Source organism: Taudactylus pleione, unplaced genomic scaffold (genome assembly GCF_031769625.1).
Source record: "Taudactylus pleione unplaced genomic scaffold, aTauple2 ptg000317l, whole genome shotgun sequence".
NCBI classification, from domain to species: domain Eukaryota; kingdom Metazoa; phylum Chordata; class Amphibia; order Anura; family Myobatrachidae; genus Taudactylus; species Taudactylus pleione.
In genome coordinates this window covers 4561562-4582364 of record NW_028284718.1, presented here as the reverse complement: position 1 = coordinate 4582364, position 20803 = coordinate 4561562, and the positions used below count along the sequence as shown (strand labels likewise).

Sequence of the window (20803 nt, the reverse complement as noted above, 5' to 3'; positions counted from 1 at the left end):
CAATAGAATCTTCCGAAAACATTTTAGTTGTACTACAAATAAGAGCATACTTATTAAAATTTCAACCGTATTGTGGTATATCAGGAAAACTGCAGGTTCCCTTCTGTCTAGATAGCTTTGAATGTTTTAAAAGAATAGTCTCACTTTGAAACACAAAAAGTTCAAAAATTAAATTGCAAGGTTTTCTTTTGCCTTTCTTCTGTGTCTGGAAGCATGATTTGTACATTGCAAATGACAAGTCTTTAGCTTCGTCCATGAGAGAAGCCCAAACTCTGTAGGCACTCACAAATCTTGTCCCTGCACTTTTCCTATATGCATACCTTAGAAAACTATCTACTGGACCATAAGGAAATATTTTATTTATTCTACACATTCATTTTTACATAAATGTATATGGTGTTTTAAAAACAAAAAGCTATTTTCAAAAAATCAATTGAAAAATCCAAAGAAAAATCTTTAGGTAGGTGGCTCGTTGGTCTAGGGGTAAGATTTTCGCTTAGGGTGCGAGAGGTCCTGGGTTCAAATCCCGGACAAGCCCAAATTTTCAGATTCTTTGAAATGGTTCTATTATCTTATTGTAGTCAATTTCCTGAGTGAATTTCAACTGAATGTTGTTTTTTCAAAACTCTCAAAATAGATTGTATTTACTAATTTGCACAATTGAATTTTGTTTTTTGTCAAACTGCTATAATTATTTGTAAGTACTTATCTGCACACAGCATGTGACATGTCTTGGGTTTTATCCATGAGAAAAACTCTGCTGGGCATCATAAAACTTTGCACAGCAATTTTCAAGCAAGTATTCTTAGAAAATTATTGACTATTAGGAAATATTTTATTTATGCTAATATTTCCTCCTTGTACACATTAGTGACTGCTTTAAAATAATATAATTTTCACATAAAATTGGTTAAGATATCAAATAAAACATGCTTACTTGATGATTCTATGATTTTCGTTTTGGGCGCGACAGGTCCCTGGTTCAATTCCCTGACGAGCCCTCTCTTTCTTTTTACGGTGCATCTCATGGTTTATATATATCTGATTTTCACAATTGGCTAAGTTAATAGCATCAACTGAGTTTTGTTTTTGCCATACTCCCAATAGAATTTGTACATACTTATGAATCTTGCCTTCATCATTTTCCTATTGCCTTTCTTCTATTTATGCATGATTTACACATAGTTTTTTACAAGTCTTGGGTTTTATCGATCAGACAAGTCCAAACTCTGTCGCCATTTTTATATCTTGTCACTGCACTTTCCAAATAAGCACACATAGAAAACTATCAATAAAATCTTACGAAAACATATTAGTTGTACTACAAATAAGAGCATACTTATTAAAATTTCAACCGTATTGTGGTATATCAGGAATACTGCAGGTTCCCTTCTGTCTAGATAGCTTTGAATGTTTTAAAAGAATAGTCTCACTTTGAAACACAAAAAGTTCAAAAATGAAATTGCAAGGTTTTCTTTTGCCTTTCTTCTGTGTCTGGAAGCATGATTTGTACATTGCATATGTCAAGTCTTTAGCTTCGTCCATGAGAGAAGTCCAAACTCTGTAGGCACTCACAAATCTTGTCCCTGCACTTTTCCTATATGCATACCTTAGAAAACTATCTACTGGACCATAAGGAAATATTTTTTTTATTCTACAAATTCATTTTTACATAAATGTATATGGTGTTTTAAAAACAAAAAGCTATTTTCTAAAAATCAATTGAAAAATCCAAAGAAAAAACTTCAGGTAGGTGGCTCATTGGTCTAGGGGTATGATTCTCGCTTAGGGTGCAAGAGGTCCCGGGTTCAAATCCCGGATGAGCCCCAATTTTCAGATTCTTTGTAATGGTTCTATTATCTTATTGTAGTCAATTTCCTGAGTGAATTTCAACTGAATGTTGTTTTTTCAAAACTCTCAAAATAGATTGTATTTACTAATTTGCACATTTGAATTTTGTTTTTTGTCAAACTGCTATAATTATTTGTAAGTACTTATCTGCACACAGCATGTGACATGTCTTGGGTTTTATCCATCAGAAAAACTCTGCTGGGCATCATAAAACTTTGCACAGCAATTTTCAAGCAAGTATACTTAGAAAATTATTGACTATTAGGAAATATTTTATTTATGCTAATATTTCCTCCTTGTACACATTAGTGACTGCTTTAAAATAATATAATTTTCACATAAAATTGGTTAAGATATCAAATAAAACATGCTTACTTGATGATTCTATGATTTTCGTTTTGGGCGCGACAGGTCCCTGGTTCAATTCCCTGACGAGCCCTCTCTTTCTTTTTACGGTGCATCTCATGGTTTATATATATCTGATTTTCTCAATTGGCTAAGTCAAAAGCATCAACTGAGTTTTGTTTTTGCCATACTCCCAATAGAATTTGTACATACTTATGAATCTTGCCTTCATCATTTTCCTATTGCCTTTCTTCTATTTATGCATGATTTACACATAGTTTTTTACAAGTCTTGGGTTTTATCGATCAGACAAGTCCAAACTCTGTCGCCATTTTTATATCTTGTCACTGCACTTCCCAAAAAAGCACACATAGAAAACTAACAATAGAATCTTACGAAAACATTTTAGTTGTACTACAAATAAGAGCATACTTATTAAAATTTCAACCGTATTGTGGTATATCCGGAAAACTGCAGGTTCCCTTCTGTCTAGATAGCTTTGAATGTTTTAAAAGAATAGTCTCACTTTGAAACACAAAAAGTTCAAAAATGAAATTGCAAGGTTTTCTTTTGCCTTTCTTCTGTGTCTGGAAGCATGATTTGTACATTGCATATGACAAGTCTTTAGCTTCGTCCATGAGAGAAGTCCAAACTCTGTAGGCACTCACAAATCTTGTCCCTGCACTTTTCCTATATGCATACCTTAGAAAACTATCTACTGGACCATAAGGAAATATTTTTTTTATTCTACAAATTCATTTTTACATAAATGTATATGGTGTTTTAAAAACAAAAAGCTATTTTCTAAAAATCAATTGAAAAATCCAAAGAAAAAACTTCAGGTAGGTGGCTCGTTGGTCTAGGGGTATGATTCTCGCTTAGGATCCGATAGGTCCCGGGTTCAAATCCCGGATGAGCCCAAATTTTCAGATTCTTTGAAATGGTTCTATTATCTTATTGTAGTCAATTTCCTGAGTGAATTTCAACTGAATGTTGTTTTTTCAAAACTCTCAAAATAGATTGTATTTACTAATTTGCACATTTGAATTTTGTTTTTTGTCAAACTGCTATAATTATTTGTAAGTACTTATCTGCACATAGCATGTGACATGTCTTGGGTTTTATCCATCAGAAAAACTCTGCTGGGCATCATAAAACTTTGCACAGCAATTTTCAAGCAAGTATACTTAGAAAATTATTGACTATTAGGAAATATTTTATTTATGCTAATATTTCCTCCTTGTACACATTAGTGACTGCTTTAAAATAATATAATTTTCACATAAAATTGGTTAAGATATCAAATAAAACATGCTTACTTGATGATTCTATGATTTTCGTTTTGGGCGCGACAGGTCCCTGGTTCAATTCCCTGACGAGCCCTCTCTTTCTTTTTACGGTGCATCTCATGGTTTATATATATCTGATTTTCTCAATTGGCTAAGTCAAAAGCATCAACTGAGTTTTGTTTTTGCCATACTCCCAATAGAATTTGTACATACTTATGAATCTTGCCTTCATCATTTTCCTATTGCCTTTCTTCTATTTATGCATGATTTACACATAGTTTTTTACAAGTCTTGGGTTTTATCGATCAGACAAGTCCAAACTCTGTCGCCATTTTTATATCTTGTCACTGCACTTTCCAAATAAGCACACATAGAAAACTATCAATAGAATCTTACGAAAACATTTTAGTTGTACTACAAATAAGAGCATACTTATTAAAATTTCAACCGTATTGTGGTATATCAGGAAAACTGCAGGTTCCCTTCTGTCTAGATAGCTTTGAATGTTTTAAAAGAATAGTCTCACTTTGAAACACAAAAAGTTCAAAAATTAAATTGCAAGGTTTTCTTTTGCCTTTCTTCTGTGTCTGGAAGCATGATTTGTACATTGCATATGACAAGTCTTTAGCTTCGTCCATGAGAGAAGTCCAAACTCTGTAGGCACTCACAAATCTTGTCCCTGCACTTTTCCTATATGCATACCTTAGAAAACTATCTACTGGACCATAAGGAAATATTTTTGTTATTCTACAAATTCATTTTTACATAAATGTATATGGTGTTTTAAAAACAAAAAGCTATTTTCTAAAAATCAATTGAAAAATCAAAAGAAAAAACTTCAGGTAGGTGGCTCGTTGGTCTAGGGGTATGATTCTCGCTTAGGATCCGAGAGGTCCCGGGTTCAAATCCCGGATGAGCCCAAATTTTCAGATTCTTTGAAATGGTTCTATTATCTTATTGTAGTCAATTTCCTGAGTGAATTTCAACTGAATGTTGTTTTTTCAAAACTCTCAAAATAGATTGTATTTACTAATTTGCACATTTGAATTTTGTTTTTTGTCAAACTGCTATAATTATTTGTAAGTACTTATCTGCACACAGCATGTGACATGTCTTGGGTTTTATCCATCAGAAAAACTCTGCTGGGCATCATAAAACTTTGCACAGCAATTTTCAAGCAAGTATACTTAGAAAATTATTGACTATTAGGAAATATTTTATTTATGCTAATATTTCCTCCTTGTACACATTAGTGACTGCTTTAAAATAATATAATTTTCACATAAAATTGGTTAAGATATCAAATAAAACATGCTTACTTGATGATTCTATGATTTTCGTTTTGGGCGCGACAGGTCCCTGGTTCAATTCCCTGACGAGCCCTCTCTTTCTTTTTACGGTGCATCTCATGGTATATAAATATCTGATTTTCTCAATTGGCTAAGTCAAAAGCATCAACTGAGTTTTGTTTTTGCCATACTCCCAATAGAATTTGTACATACTTATGAATCTTGCCTTCATCATTTTCCTATTGCCTTTCTTCTATTTATGCATGATTTACACATAGTTTTTTACAAGTCTTGGGTTTTATCGATCAGACAAGTCCAAACTCTGTCGCCATTTTTATATCTTGTCACTGCACTTTCCAAATAAGCACACATAGAAAACTATCAATAGAATCTTACGAAAACATTTTAGTTGTACTACAAATAAGAGCATACTTATTAAAATTTCAACCGTATTGTGGTATATCAGGAAAACTGCAGGTTCCCTTCTGTCTAGATAGCTTTGAATGTTTTAAAAGAATAGTCTCACTTTGAAACACAAAAAGTTCAAAAATAAATTGCAAGGTTTTCTTTTGCCTTTCTTCTGTGTCTGGAAGCATGATTTGTACATTGCATATGACAAGTCTTTAGCTTCGTCCATGAGAGAAGTTCAAACTCTGTAGGCACTCACAAATCTTGTCCCTGCACTTTTCCTATATGCATACCTTAGAAAACTATCTACTGGACCATAAGGAAATATTTTTTTTATTCTACAAATTCATTTTTACATAAATGTATATGGTGTTTTAAAAACAAAAAGCTATTTTCTAAAAATCAATTGAAAAATCAAAAGAAAAAACTTCAGGTAGGTGGCTCGTTGGTCTAGGGGTATGATTCTCGCTTAGGATCCGAGAGGTCCCGGGTTCAAATCCCGGATGAGCCCAAATTTTCAGATTCTTTGAAATGGTTCTATTATCTTATTGTAGTCAATTTCCTGAGTGAATTTCAACTGAATGTTGTTTTTTCAAAACTCTCAAAATAGATTGTATTTACTAATTTGCACATTTGAATTTTGTTTTTTGTCAAACTGCTATAATTATTTGTAAGTACTTATCTGCACACAGCATGTGACATGTCTTGGGTTTTATCCATCAGAAAAACTCTGCTGGGCATCATAAAACTTTGCACAGCAATTTTCAAGCAAGTATACTTAGAAAATTATTGACTATTAGGAAATATTTTATTTATGCTAATATTTCCTTCTTGTACACATTAGTGACTGCTTTAAAATAATATAATTTTCACATAAAATTGGTTAAGATATCAAATAAAACATGCTTACTTGATGATTCTATGATTTTCGTTTTGGGCGCGACAGGTCCCTGGTTCAATTCCCTGACGAGCCCTCTCTTTCTTTTTACGGTGCATCTCATGGTTTATATATATCTGATTTTCTCAATTGGCTAAGTCAAAAGCATCAACTGAGTTTTGTTTTTGCCATACTCCCAATAGAATTTGTACATACTTATGAATCTTGCCTTCATCATTTTCCTATTGCCTTTCTTCTATTTATGCATGATTTACACATAGTTTTTTACAAGTCTTGGGTTTTATCGATCAGACAAGTCCAAACTCTGTCGCCATTTTTATATCTTGTCACTGCACTTTCCAAATAAGCACACATAGAAAACTATCAATAGAATCTTACGAAAACATTTTAGTTGTACTACAAATAAGAGCATACTTATTAAAATTTCAACCGTATTGTGGTATATCAGGAAAACTGCAGGTTCCCTTCTGTCTAGATAGCTTTGAATGTTTTAAAAGAATAGTCTCACTTTGAAACACAAAAAGTTCAAAAATTAAATTGCAAGGTTTTCTTTTGCCTTTCTTCTGTGTCTGGAAGCATGATTTGTACATTGCATATGACAAGTCTTTAGCTTCGTCCATGAGAGAAGTCCAAACTCTGTAGGCACTCACAAATCTTGTCCCTGCACTTTTCCTATATGCATACCTTAGAAAACTATCTACTGGACCATAAGGAAATATTTTTTTTATTCTACAAATTCATTTTTACATAAATGTATATGGTGTTTTAAAAACAAAAAGCTATTTTCTAAAAATCAATTGAAAAATCAAAAGAAAAAACTTCAGGTAGGTGGCTTGTTGGTCTAGGGGTATGATTCTCGCTTAGGGTGCGAGAGGTCCCGGGTTCAAATCCCGGATGAGCCCAAATTTTCTGATTCTTTGAAATGGTTCTATTATCTTATTGTAGTCAATTTCCTGAGTGAATTTCAACTGAATGTTGTTTTTTCAAAACTCTCAAAATAGATTGTATTTACTAATTTGCACAATTGAATTTTGTTTTTTGTCAAACTGCTATAATTATTTGTAAGTACTTATCTGCACACAGCATGTGACATGTCTTGGGTTTTATCCATGAGAAAAACTCTGCTGGGCATCATAAAACTTTGCACAGCAATTTTCAAGCAAGTATTCTTAGAAAATTATTGACTATTAGGAAATATTTTATTTATGCTAATATTTCCTCCTTGTACACATTAGTGACTGCTTTAAAATAATATAATTTTCACATAAAATTGGTTAAGATATCAAATAAAACATGCTTACTTGATGATTCTATGATTTTCGTTTTGGGCGCGACAGGTCCCTGGTTCAATTCCATGACGAGCCCTCTCTTTCTTTTTACGGTGCATCTCATGGTTTATATATATCTGATTTTCTCAATTGGCTAAGTCAATAGCATCAACTGAGTTTTGTTTTTGCCATACTCCCAATAGAATTTGTACATACTTATGAATCTTGCCTTCATCATTTTCCTATTGCCTTTCTTCTATTTATGCATGATTTACACATAGCTTTTTACAAGTCTTGGGTTTTATCGATCAGACAAGTCCAAACTCTGTCGCCATTTTTATATCTTGTCACTGCACTTTCCAAATAAGCACACATAGAAAACTATCAATAGAATCTTCCGAAAACATTTTAGTTGTACTACAAATAAGAGCATACTTATTAAAATTTCAACCGTATTGTGGTATATCAGGAAAACTGCAGGTTCCCTTCTGTCTAGATAGCTTTGAATGTTTTAAAAGAATAGTCTCACTTTGAAACACAAAAAGTTCAAAAATTAAATTGCAAGGTTTTCTTTTGCCTTTCTTCTGTGTCTGGAAGCATGATTTGTACATTGCAAATGACAAGTCTTTAGCTTCGTCCATGAGAGAAGCCCAAACTCTGTAGGCACTCACAAATCTTGTCCCTGCACTTTTCCTATATGCATACCTTAGAAAACTATCTACTGGACCATAAGGAAATATTTTATTTATTCTACACATTCATTTTTACATAAATGTATATGGTGTTTTAAAAACAAAAAGCTATTTTCAAAAAATCAATTGAAAAATCCAAAGAAAAATCTTTAGGTAGGTGGCTCGTTGGTCTAGGGGTAAGATTTTCGCTTAGGGTGCGAGAGGTCCTGGGTTCAAATCCCGGACAAGCCCAAATTTTCAGATTCTTTGAAATGGTTCTATTATCTTATTGTAGTCAATTTCCTGAGTGAATTTCAACTGAATGTTGTTTTTTCAAAACTCTCAAAATAGATTGTATTTACTAATTTGCACAATTGAATTTTGTTTTTTGTCAAACTGCTATAATTATTTGTAAGTACTTATCTGCACACAGCATGTGACATGTCTTGGGTTTTATCCATGAGAAAAACTCTGCTGGGCATCATAAAACTTTGCACAGCAATTTTCAAGCAAGTATTCTTAGAAAATTATTGACTATTAGGAAATATTTTATTTATGCTAATATTTCCTCCTTGTACACATTAGTGACTGCTTTAAAATAATATAATTTTCACATAAAATTGGTTAAGATATCAAATAAAACATGCTTACTTGATGATTCTATGATTTTCGTTTTGGGCGCGACAGGTCCCTGGTTCAATTCCCTGACGAGCCCTCTCTTTCTTTTTACGGTGCATCTCATGGTTTATATATATCTGATTTTCACAATTGGCTAAGTTAATAGCATCAACTGAGTTTTGTTTTTGCCATACTCCCAATAGAATTTGTACATACTTATGAATCTTGCCTTCATCATTTTCCTATTGCCTTTCTTCTATTTATGCATGATTTACACATAGTTTTTTACAAGTCTTGGGTTTTATCGATCAGACAAGTCCAAACTCTGTCGCCATTTTTATATCTTGTCACTGCACTTTCCAAATAAGCACACATAGAAAACTATCAATAAAATCTTACGAAAACATATTAGTTGTACTACAAATAAGAGCATACTTATTAAAATTTCAACCGTATTGTGGTATATCAGGAATACTGCAGGTTCCCTTCTGTCTAGATAGCTTTGAATGTTTTAAAAGAATAGTCTCACTTTGAAACACAAAAAGTTCAAAAATGAAATTGCAAGGTTTTCTTTTGCCTTTCTTCTGTGTCTGGAAGCATGATTTGTACATTGCATATGTCAAGTCTTTAGCTTCGTCCATGAGAGAAGTCCAAACTCTGTAGGCACTCACAAATCTTGTCCCTGCACTTTTCCTATATGCATACCTTAGAAAACTATCTACTGGACCATAAGGAAATATTTTTTTTATTCTACAAATTCATTTTTACATAAATGTATATGGTGTTTTAAAAACAAAAAGCTATTTTCTAAAAATCAATTGAAAAATCCAAAGAAAAAACTTCAGGTAGGTGGCTCATTGGTCTAGGGGTATGATTCTCGCTTAGGGTGCAAGAGGTCCCGGGTTCAAATCCCGGATGAGCCCCAATTTTCAGATTCTTTGTAATGGTTCTATTATCTTATTGTAGTCAATTTCCTGAGTGAATTTCAACTGAATGTTGTTTTTTCAAAACTCTCAAAATAGATTGTATTTACTAATTTGCACATTTGAATTTTGTTTTTTGTCAAACTGCTATAATTATTTGTAAGTACTTATCTGCACACAGCATGTGACATGTCTTGGGTTTTATCCATCAGAAAAACTCTGCTGGGCATCATAAAACTTTGCACAGCAATTTTCAAGCAAGTATACTTAGAAAATTATTGACTATTAGGAAATATTTTATTTATGCTAATATTTCCTCCTTGTACACATTAGTGACTGCTTTAAAATAATATAATTTTCACATAAAATTGGTTAAGATATCAAATAAAACATGCTTACTTGATGATTCTATGATTTTCGTTTTGGGCGCGACAGGTCCCTGGTTCAATTCCCTGACGAGCCCTCTCTTTCTTTTTACGGTGCATCTCATGGTTTATATATATCTGATTTTCTCAATTGGCTAAGTCAAAAGCATCAACTGAGTTTTGTTTTTGCCATACTCCCAATAGAATTTGTACATACTTATGAATCTTGCCTTCATCATTTTCCTATTGCCTTTCTTCTATTTATGCATGATTTACACATAGTTTTTTACAAGTCTTGGGTTTTATCGATCAGACAAGTCCAAACTCTGTCGCCATTTTTATATCTTGTCACTGCACTTCCCAAAAAAGCACACATAGAAAACTATCAATAGAATCTTACGAAAACATTTTAGTTGTACTACAAATAAGAGCATACTTATTAAAATTTCAACCGTATTGTGGTATATCCGGAAAACTGCAGGTTCCCTTCTGTCTAGATAGCTTTGAATGTTTTAAAAGAATAGTCTCACTTTGAAACACAAAAAGTTCAAAAATGAAATTGCAAGGTTTTCTTTTGCCTTTCTTCTGTGTCTGGAAGCATGATTTGTACATTGCATATGACAAGTCTTTAGCTTCGTCCATGAGAGAAGTCCAAACTCTGTAGGCACTCACAAATCTTGTCCCTGCACTTTTCCTATATGCATACCTTAGAAAACTATCTACTGGACCATAAGGAAATATTTTTTTTATTCTACAAATTCATTTTTACATAAATGTATATGGTGTTTTAAAAACAAAAAGCTATTTTCTAAAAATCAATTGAAAAATCCAAAGAAAAAACTTCAGGTAGGTGGCTCGTTGGTCTAGGGGTATGATTCTCGCTTAGGATCCGATAGGTCCCGGGTTCAAATCCCGGATGAGCCCAAATTTTCAGATTCTTTGAAATGGTTCTATTATCTTATTGTAGTCAATTTCCTGAGTGAATTTCAACTGAATGTTGTTTTTTCAAAACTCTCAAAATAGATTGTATTTACTAATTTGCACATTTGAATTTTGTTTTTTGTCAAACTGCTATAATTATTTGTAAGTACTTATCTGCACATAGCATGTGACATGTCTTGGGTTTTATCCATCAGAAAAACTCTGCTGGGCATCATAAAACTTTGCACAGCAATTTTCAAGCAAGTATACTTAGAAAATTATTGACTATTAGGAAATATTTTATTTATGCTAATATTTCCTCCTTGTACACATTAGTGACTGCTTTAAAATAATATAATTTTCACATAAAATTGGTTAAGATATCAAATAAAACATGCTTACTTGATGATTCTATGATTTTCGTTTTGGGCGCGACAGGTCCCTGGTTCAATTCCCTGACGAGCCCTCTCTTTCTTTTTACGGTGCATCTCATGGTTTATATATATCTGATTTTCTCAATTGGCTAAGTCAAAAGCATCAACTGAGTTTTGTTTTTGCCATACTCCCAATAGAATTTGTACATACTTATGAATCTTGCCTTCATCATTTTCCTATTGCCTTTCTTCTATTTATGCATGATTTACACATAGTTTTTTACAAGTCTTGGGTTTTATCGATCAGACAAGTCCAAACTCTGTCGCCATTTTTATATCTTGTCACTGCACTTTCCAAATAAGCACACATAGAAAACTATCAATAGAATCTTACGAAAACATTTTAGTTGTACTACAAATAAGAGCATACTTATTAAAATTTCAACCGTATTGTGGTATATCAGGAAAACTGCAGGTTCCCTTCTGTCTAGATAGCTTTGAATGTTTTAAAAGAATAGTCTCACTTTGAAACACAAAAAGTTCAAAAATGAAATTGCAAGGTTTCTTTTGCCTTTCTTCTGTGTCTGGAAGCATGATTTGTACATTGCATATGACAAGTCTTTAGCTTCGTCCATGAGAGAAGTCCAAACTCTGTAGGCACTCACAAATCTTGTCCCTGCACTTTTCCTATATGCATACCTTAGAAAACTATCTACTGGACCATAAGGAAATATTTTTTTTATTCTACAAATTCATTTTTACATAAATGTATATGGTGTTTTAAAAACAAAAAGCTATTTTCTAAAAATCAATTGAAAAATCCAAAGAAAAAACTTCAGGTAGGTGGCTTGTTGGTCTAGGGGTATGACTCTCGCTTAGGGTGCGAGAGGTCCCGGGTTCAAATCCTGGACGAGCCCAAATTTTCAGATTCTTTGAAATGGTTCTATTATCTTATTGTAGTCAATTTCCTGAGTGAATTTCAACTGAATGTTGTTTTTTCAAAACTCTCAAAATAGATTGTATTTACTAATTTGCACAATTGAATTTTGTTTTTTGTCAAACTGCTAAAATTATTTGTAAGTACTTATCTGCACACAGCATGTGACATGTCTTGGGTTTTATCCATCAGAAAAACTCTGCTGGGCATCATAAAACTTTGCACAGCAATTTTCAAGCAAGTATACTTAGAAAATTATTGACTATTAGGAAATATTTTATTTATGCTAATATTTCCTCCTTGTACACATTAGTGACTGCTTTAAAATAATATAATTTTCACATAAAATTGGTTAAGATATCAAATAAAACATGCTTACTTGATGATTCTATGATTTTCATTTTGGGCACGACAGGTCCCTGGTTCAATTCCCTGACGAGCCCTCTCTTTCTTTTTACGGTGCATCTCATGGTTTATATATATCTGATTTTCTCAATTGGCTAAGTCAATAGCATCAACTGAGTTTTGTTTTTGCCATACTCCCAATAGAATTTGTACATACTTATGAATATTGCCTTCATCATTTTCCTATTGCCTTTCTTCTATTTATGCATGATTTACACATAGCTTTTTACAAGTCTTGGGATTTATCGATCAGACAAGTCCAAACTCTGTCGCCATTTTTATATCTTGTCACTGCACTTTCCAAATAAGCACACATAGAAAACTATCAATAGAATCTTACGAAAACATATTAGTTGTACTACAAATAAGAGCATACTTATTAAAATTTCAACCGTATTGTGGTATATCAGGAAAACTGCAGGTTCCCTTCTGTCTAGATAGCTTTGAATGTTTTAAAAGAATAGTCTCACTTTGAAACACAAAAAGTTCAAAAATGAAATTGCAAGGTATTCTTTTGCCTTTCTTCTGAGTCTGGAAGCATGATTTGTACATTGCAAATGACAAGTCTTTAGCTTCGTCCATGAGAGAAGCCCAAACTCTGTAGGCACTCACAAATCTTGTCCCTGCACTTTTCCTATATGCATACCTTAGAAAACTATCTACTGGACCATAAGGAAATATTTTTTTTATTCTACAAATTCATTTTTACATAAATGTATATGGTGTTTTAAAAACAAAAAGCTATTTCTAAAAATCAATTGAAAAATCCAAAGAAAAATCTTCAGATAGGTGGCTCGTTGGTCTAGGGGTATGATTCTCGCTTAGGGTGCGAGAGGTCCCAGGTTCAAATCCCGGATGAGCCCCAATTTTCAGATTCTTTGAAATGGTTCTATTATCTTATTGTAGTCAATTTCCTGAGTGAATTTCAACTGAATGTTGTTTTTTCAAAACTCTCAAAATAGATTGTATTTACTAATTTGCACATTTGAATTTTGTTTTTTGTCAAACTGCTATAATTATTTGTAAGTACTTATCTGCACACAGCATGTGACATGTCTTGGGTTTTATCCATCAGAAAAACTCTGCTGGGCATCATAAAACTTTGCACAGCAATTTTCAAGCAAGTATACTTAGAAAATTATTGACTATTAGGAAATATTTTATTTATGCTAATATTTCCTTCTTGTACACATTAGTGACTGCTTTAAAATAATATAATTTTCACATAAAATTGGTTAAGATATCAAATAAAACATGCTTACTTGATGATTCTATGATTTTCGTTTTGGGCGCGACAGGTCCCTGGTTCAATTCCCTGACGAGCCCTCTCTTTCTTTTTACGGTGCATCTCATGGTTTATATATATCTGATTTTCTCAATTGGCTAAGTTAATAGCATCAACTGAGTTTTGTTTTTGCCATACTCCCAATAGAATTTGTACATACTTATGAATCTTGCCTTCATCATTTTCCTATTGCCTTTCTTCTATTTATGCATGATTTACACATAGTTTTTTACAAGTCTTGGGTTTTATTGATCAGACAAGTCCAAACTCTGTCGCCATTTTTATATCTTGTCACTGCACTTTCCAAATAAGCACACATAGAAAACTATCAATAAAATCTTACGAAAACATATTAGTTGTACTACAAATAAGAGCATACTTATTAAAATTTCAACCGTATTGTGGTATATCAGGAATACTGCAGGTTCCCTTCTGTCTAGATAGCTTTGAATGTTTTAAAAGAATAGTCTCACTTTGAAACACAAAAAGTTCAAAAATGAAATTGCAAGGTTTTCTTTTGCCTTTCTTCTGTGTCTGGAAGCATGATTTGTACATTGCATATGTCAAGTCTTTAGCTTCGTCCATGAGAGAAGTCCAAACTCTGTAGGCACTCACAAATCTTGTCCCTGCACTTTTCCTATATGCATACCTTAGAAAACTATCTACTGGACCATAAGGAAATATTTTTTTTATTCTACAAATTCATTTTTACATAAATGTATATGGTGTTTTAAAAACAAAAAGCTATTTTCTAAAAATCAATTGAAAAATCCAAAGAAAAAACTTCAGGTAGGTGGCTCATTGGTCTAGGGGTATGATTCTCGCTTAGGGTGCAAGAGGTCCCGGGTTCAAATCCCGGATGAGCCCCAATTTTCAGATTCTTTGTAATGGTTCTATTATCTTATTGTAGTCAATTTCCTGAGTGAATTTCAACTGAATGTTGTTTTTTCAAAACTCTCAAAATAGATTGTATTTACTAATTTGCACATTTGAATTTTGTTTTTTGTCAAACTGCTATAATTATTTGTAAGTACTTATCTGCACACAGCATGTGACATGTCTTGGGTTTTATCCATCAGAAAAACTCTGCTGGGCATCATAAAACTTTGCACAGCAATTTTCAAGCAAGTATACTTAGAAAATTATTGACTATTAGGAAATATTTTATTTATGCTAATATTTCCTCCTTGTACACATTAGTGACTGCTTTAAAATAATATAATTTTCACATAAAATTGGTTAAGATATCAAATAAAACATGCTTACTTGATGATTCTATGATTTTCGTTTTGGGCGCGACAGGTCCCTGGTTCAATTCCCTGACGAGCCCTCTCTTTCTTTTTACGGTGCATCTCATGGTTTATATATATCTGATTTTCTCAATTGGCTAAGTCAAAAGCATCAACTGAGTTTTGTTTTTGCCATACTCCCAATAGAATTTGTACATACTTATGAATCTTGCCTTCATCATTTTCCTATTGCCTTTCTTCTATTTATGCATGATTTACACATAGTTTTTTACAAGTCTTGGGTTTTATCGATCAGACAAGTCCAAACTCTGTCGCCATTTTTATATCTTGTCACTGCACTTCCCAAAAAAGCACACATAGAAAACTATCAATAGAATCTTACGAAAACATTTTAGTTGTACTACAAATAAGAGCATACTTATTAAAATTTCAACCGTATTGTGGTATATCCGGAAAACTGCAGGTTCCCTTCTGTCTAGATAGCTTTGAATGTTTTAAAAGAATAGTCTCACTTTGAAACACAAAAAGTTCAAAAATGAAATTGCAAGGTTTTCTTTTGCCTTTCTTCTGTGTCTGGAAGCATGATTTGTACATTGCATATGACAAGTCTTTAGCTTCGTCCATGAGAGAAGTCCAAACTCTGTAGGCACTCACAAATCTTGTCCCTGCACTTTTCCTATATGCATACCTTAGAAAACTATCTACTGGACCATAAGGAAATATTTTTTTTATTCTACAAATTCATTTTTACATAAATGTATATGGTGTTTTAAAAACAAAAAGCTATTTTCTAAAAATCAATTGAAAAATCCAAAGAAAAAACTTCAGGTAGGTGGCTCGTTGGTCTAGGGGTATGATTCTCGCTTAGGATCCGATAGGTCCCGGGTTCAAATCCCGGATGAGCCCAAATTTTCAGATTCTTTGAAATGGTTCTATTATCTTATTGTAGTCAATTTCCTGAGTGAATTTCAACTGAATGTTGTTTTTTCAAAACTCTCAAAATAGATTGTATTTACTAATTTGCACATTTGAATTTTGTTTTTTGTCAAACTGCTATAATTATTTGTAAGTACTTATCTGCACATAGCATGTGACATGTCTTGGGTTTTATCCATCAGAAAAACTCTGCTGGGCATCATAAAACTTTGCACAGCAATTTTCAAGCAAGTATACTTAGAAAATTATTGACTATTAGGAAATATTTTATTTATGCTAATATTTCCTCCTTGTACACATTAGTGACTGCTTTAAAATAATATAATTTTCACATAAAATTGGTTAAGATATCAAATAAAACATGCTTACTTGATGATTCTATGATTTTCGTTTTGGGCGCGACAGGTCCCTGGTTCAATTCCCTGACGAGCCCTCTCTTTCTTTTTACGGTGCATCTCATGGTTTATATATATCTGATTTTCTCAATTGGCTAAGTCAAAAGCATCAACTGAGTTTTGTTTTTGCCATACTCCCAATAGAATTTGTACATACTTATGAATCTTGCCTTCATCATTTTCCTATTGCCTTTCTTCTATTTATGCATGATTTACACATAGCTTTTTACAAGTCTTGGGTTTTATCGATCAGACAAGTCCAAACTCTGTCGCCATTTTTATATCTTGTCACTGCACTTTCCAAATAAGCACACATAGAAAACTATCAATAGAATCTTACGAAAACATTTTAGTTGTACTACAAATAAGAGCATACTTATTAAAATTTCAACCGTATTGTGGTATATCAGGAAAACTGCAGGTTCCCTTCTGTCTAGATAGCTTTGAATGTTTTAAAAGAATAGTCTCACTTTGAAACACAAAAAGTTCAAAAATGAAATTGCAAGGTTTCTTTTGCCTTTCTTCTGTGTCTGGAAGCATGATTTGTACATTGCATATGACAAGTCTTTAGCTTCGTCCATGAGAGAAGTCCAAACTCTGTAGGCACTCACAAATCTTGTCCCTGCACTTTTCCTATATGCATACCTTAGAAAACTATCTACTGGACCATAAGGAAATATTTTTTTTATTCTACAAATTCATTTTTACATAAATGTATATGGTGTTTTAAAAACAAAAAGCTATTTTCTAAAAATCAATTGAAAAATCCAAAGAAAAAACTTCAGGTAGGTGGCTCGTTGGTCTAGGGGTATGATTCTCGCTTAGGATCCGATAGGTCCCGGGTTCAAATCCCGGATGAGCCCAAATTTTCAGATTCTTTGAAATGGTTCTATTATCTTATTGTAGTCAATTTCCTGAGTGAATTTCAACTGAATGTTGTTTTTTCAAAACTCTCAAAATAGATTGTATTTACTAATTTGCACATTTGAATTTTGTTTTTTGTCAAACTGCTATAATTATTTGTAAGTACTTATCTGCACATAGCATGTGACATGTCTTGGGTTTTATCCATCAGAAAAACTCTGCTGGGCATCATAAAACTTTGCACAGCAATTTTCAAGCAAGTATACTTAGAAAATTATTGACTATTAGGAAATATTTTATTTATGCTAATATTTCCTCCTTGTACACATTAGTGACTGCTTTAAAATAATATAATTTTCACATAAAATTGGTTAAGATATCAAATAAAACATGCTTACTTGATGATTCTATGATTTTCGTTTTGGGCGCGACAGGTCCCTGGTTCAATTCCCTGACGAGCCCTCTCTTTCTTTTTACGGTGCATCTCATGGTTTATATATATCTGATTTTCTCAATTGGCTAAGTCAAAAGCATCAACTGAGTTTTGTTTTTGCCATACTCCCAATAGAATTTGTACATACTTATGAATCTTGCCTTCATCATTTTCCTATTGCCTTTCTTCTATTTATGCATGATTTACACATAGTTTTTTACAAGTCTTGGGTTTTATCGATCAGACAAGTCCAAACTCTGTCGCCATTTTTATATCTTGTCACTGCACTTTCCAAATAAGCACACATAGAAAACTATCAATAGAATCTTACGAAAACATTTTAGTTGTACTACAAATAAGAGCATACTTATTAAAATTTCAACCGTATTGTGGTATATCAGGAAAACTGCAGGTTCCCTTCTGTCTAGATAGCTTTGAATGTTTTAAAAGAATAGTCTCACTTTGAAACACAAAAAGTTCAAAAATGAAATTGCAAGGTTTCTTTTGCCTTTCTTCTGTGTCTGGAAGCATGATTTGTACATTGCATATGACAAGTCTTTAGCTTCGTCCATGAGAGAAGTCCAAACTCTGTAGGCACTCACAAATCTTGTCCCTGCACTTTTCCTATATGCATACCTTAGAAAACTATCTACTGGACCATAAGGAAATATTTTTTTTATTCTACAAATTCATTTTTACATAAATGTATATGGTGTTTTAAAAACAAAAAGCTATTTTCTAAAAATCAATTGAAAAATCCAAAGAAAAAACTTCAGGTAGGTGGCTTGTTGGTCTAGGGGTATGACTCTCGCTTAGGGTGCGAGAGGTCCCGGGTTCAAATCCTGGACGAGCCCAAATTTTCAGATTCTTTGAAATGGTTCTATTATCTTATTGTAGTCAATTTCCTGAGTGAATTTCAACTGAATGTTGTTTTTTCAAAACTCTCAAAATAGATTGTATTTACTAATTTGCACAATTGAATTTTGTTTTTTGTCAAACTGCTAAAATTATTTGTAAGTACTTATCTGCACACAGCATGTGACATGTCTTGGGTTTTATCCATCAGAAAAACTCTGCTGGGCATCATAAAACTTTGCACAGCAATTTTCAAGCAAGTATACTTAGAAAATTATTGACTATTAGGAAATATTTTATTTATGCTAATATTTCCTCCTTGTACACATTAGTGACTGCTTTAAAATAATATAATTTTCACATAAAATTGGTTAAGATATCAAATAAAACATGCTTACTTGATGATTCTATGATTTTCATTTTGGGCACGACAGGTCCCTGGTTCAATTCCCTGACGAGCCCTCTCTTTCTTTTTACGGTGCATCTCATGGTTTATATATATCTGATTTTCTCAATTGGCTAAGTTAATAGCATCAACTGAGTTTTGTTTTTGCCATACTCCCAATAGAATTTGTACATACTTATGAATCTTGCCTTCATCATTTTCCTATTGCCTTTCTTCTATTTATGCATGATTTACACATAGTTTTTTACAAGTCTTGGGTTTTATTGATCAGACAAGTCCAAACTCTGTCGCCATTTTTATATCTTGTCACTGCACTTTCCAAATAAGCACACATAGAAAACTATCAATAAAATCTTACGAAAACATATTAGTTGTACTACAAATAAGAGCATACTTATTAAAATTTCAACCGTATTGTGGTATATCAGGAATACTGCAGGTTCCCTTCTGTCTAGATAGCTTTGAATGTTTTAAAAGAATAGTCACACTTTGAAACACAAAAAGTTCAAAAATGAAATTGCAAGGTTTTCTTTTGCCTTTCTTCTGTGTCTGGAAGCATGATTTGTACATTGCATATGTCAAGTCTTTAGCTTTGTCCATGAGAGAAGTCCAAACTCTGTAGGCACTCACAAATCTTGTCCCTGCACTTTTCCTATATGCATACCTTAGAAAACTATCTACTGGACCATAAGGAAATATTTTTTTTATTCTACAAATTCATTTTTACATAAATGTATATGGTGTTTTAAAAACAAAAAGCTATTTTCTAAAAATCAATTGAAAAATCCAAAGAAAAAACTTCAGGTAGGTGGCTCATAGGTCTAGGGGTATGATTCTCGCTTAGGGTGCGAGAGGTCCCGGGTTCAAATCCTGGATGAGCCCCAATTTTCAGATTCTTTGTAATGGTTCTATTATCTTATTGTAGTCAATTTCCTGAGTGAATTTCAACTGAATGTTGTTTTTTCAAAACTCTCAAAATAGATTGTATTTACTAATTTGCACATTTGAATTTTGTTTTTTGTCAAACTGCTATAATTATTTGTAAGTACTTATCTGCACACAGCATGTGACATGTCTTGGGTTTTATCCATCAGAAAAACTCTGCTGGGCATCATAAAACTTTGCACAGCAATTTTCAAGCAAGTATACTTAGAAAATTATTGACTATTAGGAAATATTTTATTTATGCTAATATTTCCTCCTTGTACACATTAGTGACTGCTTTAAAATAATATAATTTTCACATAAAATTGGTTAAGGTATCAAATAAAACATGCTTACTTGATGATTCTATAATTTTCGTTTTGGGCGCGACAGGTCCCTGGTTCAATTCCCTGACGAGCCCTCTCTTTCTTTTTACGGTGCATCTCATGGTTTATATATATCTGATTTTCTCAATTGGCTAAGTCAAAAGCATCAACTGAGTTTTGTTTTTGCCATACTCCCAATAGAATTTGTACATACTTATGAATCTTGCCTTCATCATTTTCCTATTGCCTTTCTCCTATTTATGCATGATTTACACATAGTTTTTTACAAGTCTTGGGTTTTATCGATCAGACAAGTCCAAACTCTGTCGCCATTTTTATATCTTGTCACTGCACTTCCCAAATAAGCACACATAGAAAACTATCAATAGAATCTTACGAAAACATTTTAGTTGTACTACAAATAAGAGCATACTTATTAAAATTTCAACCGTATTGTGGTATATCCAGAAAACTGCAGGTTCCCTTCTGTCAAGATAGCTTTGAATGTTTTAAAAGAATAGTGTCACTTTGAAACACAAAAAGTTCAAAAATGAAATTGCAAGGTTT

General features: G+C 32.7%; 9 non-coding genes across 9 annotated transcripts; all 9 read left to right on the top strand.

The window, feature by feature from the left end:
• Positions 1-1755: 1755 nt before the first annotated feature.
• Positions 1756-1827, top strand: TRNAP-AGG (transfer RNA proline (anticodon AGG)). Its single transcript has one exon. It is a non-coding gene; the product is annotated as a tRNA-Pro (tRNA).
• A 2506-nt stretch (positions 1828-4333) lies between these two features.
• TRNAP-AGG (transfer RNA proline (anticodon AGG)) lies at positions 4334-4405 on the top strand. The gene has a single exon. It is a non-coding gene; the product is annotated as a tRNA-Pro (tRNA).
• A 1216-nt stretch (positions 4406-5621) lies between these two features.
• TRNAP-AGG (transfer RNA proline (anticodon AGG)) lies at positions 5622-5693 on the top strand. Its single transcript has one exon. It is a non-coding gene; the product is annotated as a tRNA-Pro (tRNA).
• A 1217-nt stretch (positions 5694-6910) lies between these two features.
• TRNAP-AGG (transfer RNA proline (anticodon AGG)) lies at positions 6911-6982 on the top strand. The gene has a single exon. It is a non-coding gene; the product is annotated as a tRNA-Pro (tRNA).
• Positions 6983-9488: 2506 nt separating this feature from the next.
• TRNAP-AGG (transfer RNA proline (anticodon AGG)) lies at positions 9489-9560 on the top strand. Its single transcript has one exon. It is a non-coding gene; the product is annotated as a tRNA-Pro (tRNA).
• Positions 9561-12065: 2505 nt separating this feature from the next.
• Positions 12066-12137, top strand: TRNAP-AGG (transfer RNA proline (anticodon AGG)). The gene has a single exon. It is a non-coding gene; the product is annotated as a tRNA-Pro (tRNA).
• A 1216-nt stretch (positions 12138-13353) lies between these two features.
• TRNAP-AGG (transfer RNA proline (anticodon AGG)) lies at positions 13354-13425 on the top strand. The gene has a single exon. It is a non-coding gene; the product is annotated as a tRNA-Pro (tRNA).
• A 1217-nt stretch (positions 13426-14642) lies between these two features.
• On the top strand, positions 14643-14714 carry TRNAP-AGG (transfer RNA proline (anticodon AGG)). Its single transcript has one exon. It is a non-coding gene; the product is annotated as a tRNA-Pro (tRNA).
• Positions 14715-18507: 3793 nt separating this feature from the next.
• On the top strand, positions 18508-18579 carry TRNAP-AGG (transfer RNA proline (anticodon AGG)). Its single transcript has one exon. It is a non-coding gene; the product is annotated as a tRNA-Pro (tRNA).
• Positions 18580-20803: the final 2224 nt, after the last annotated feature.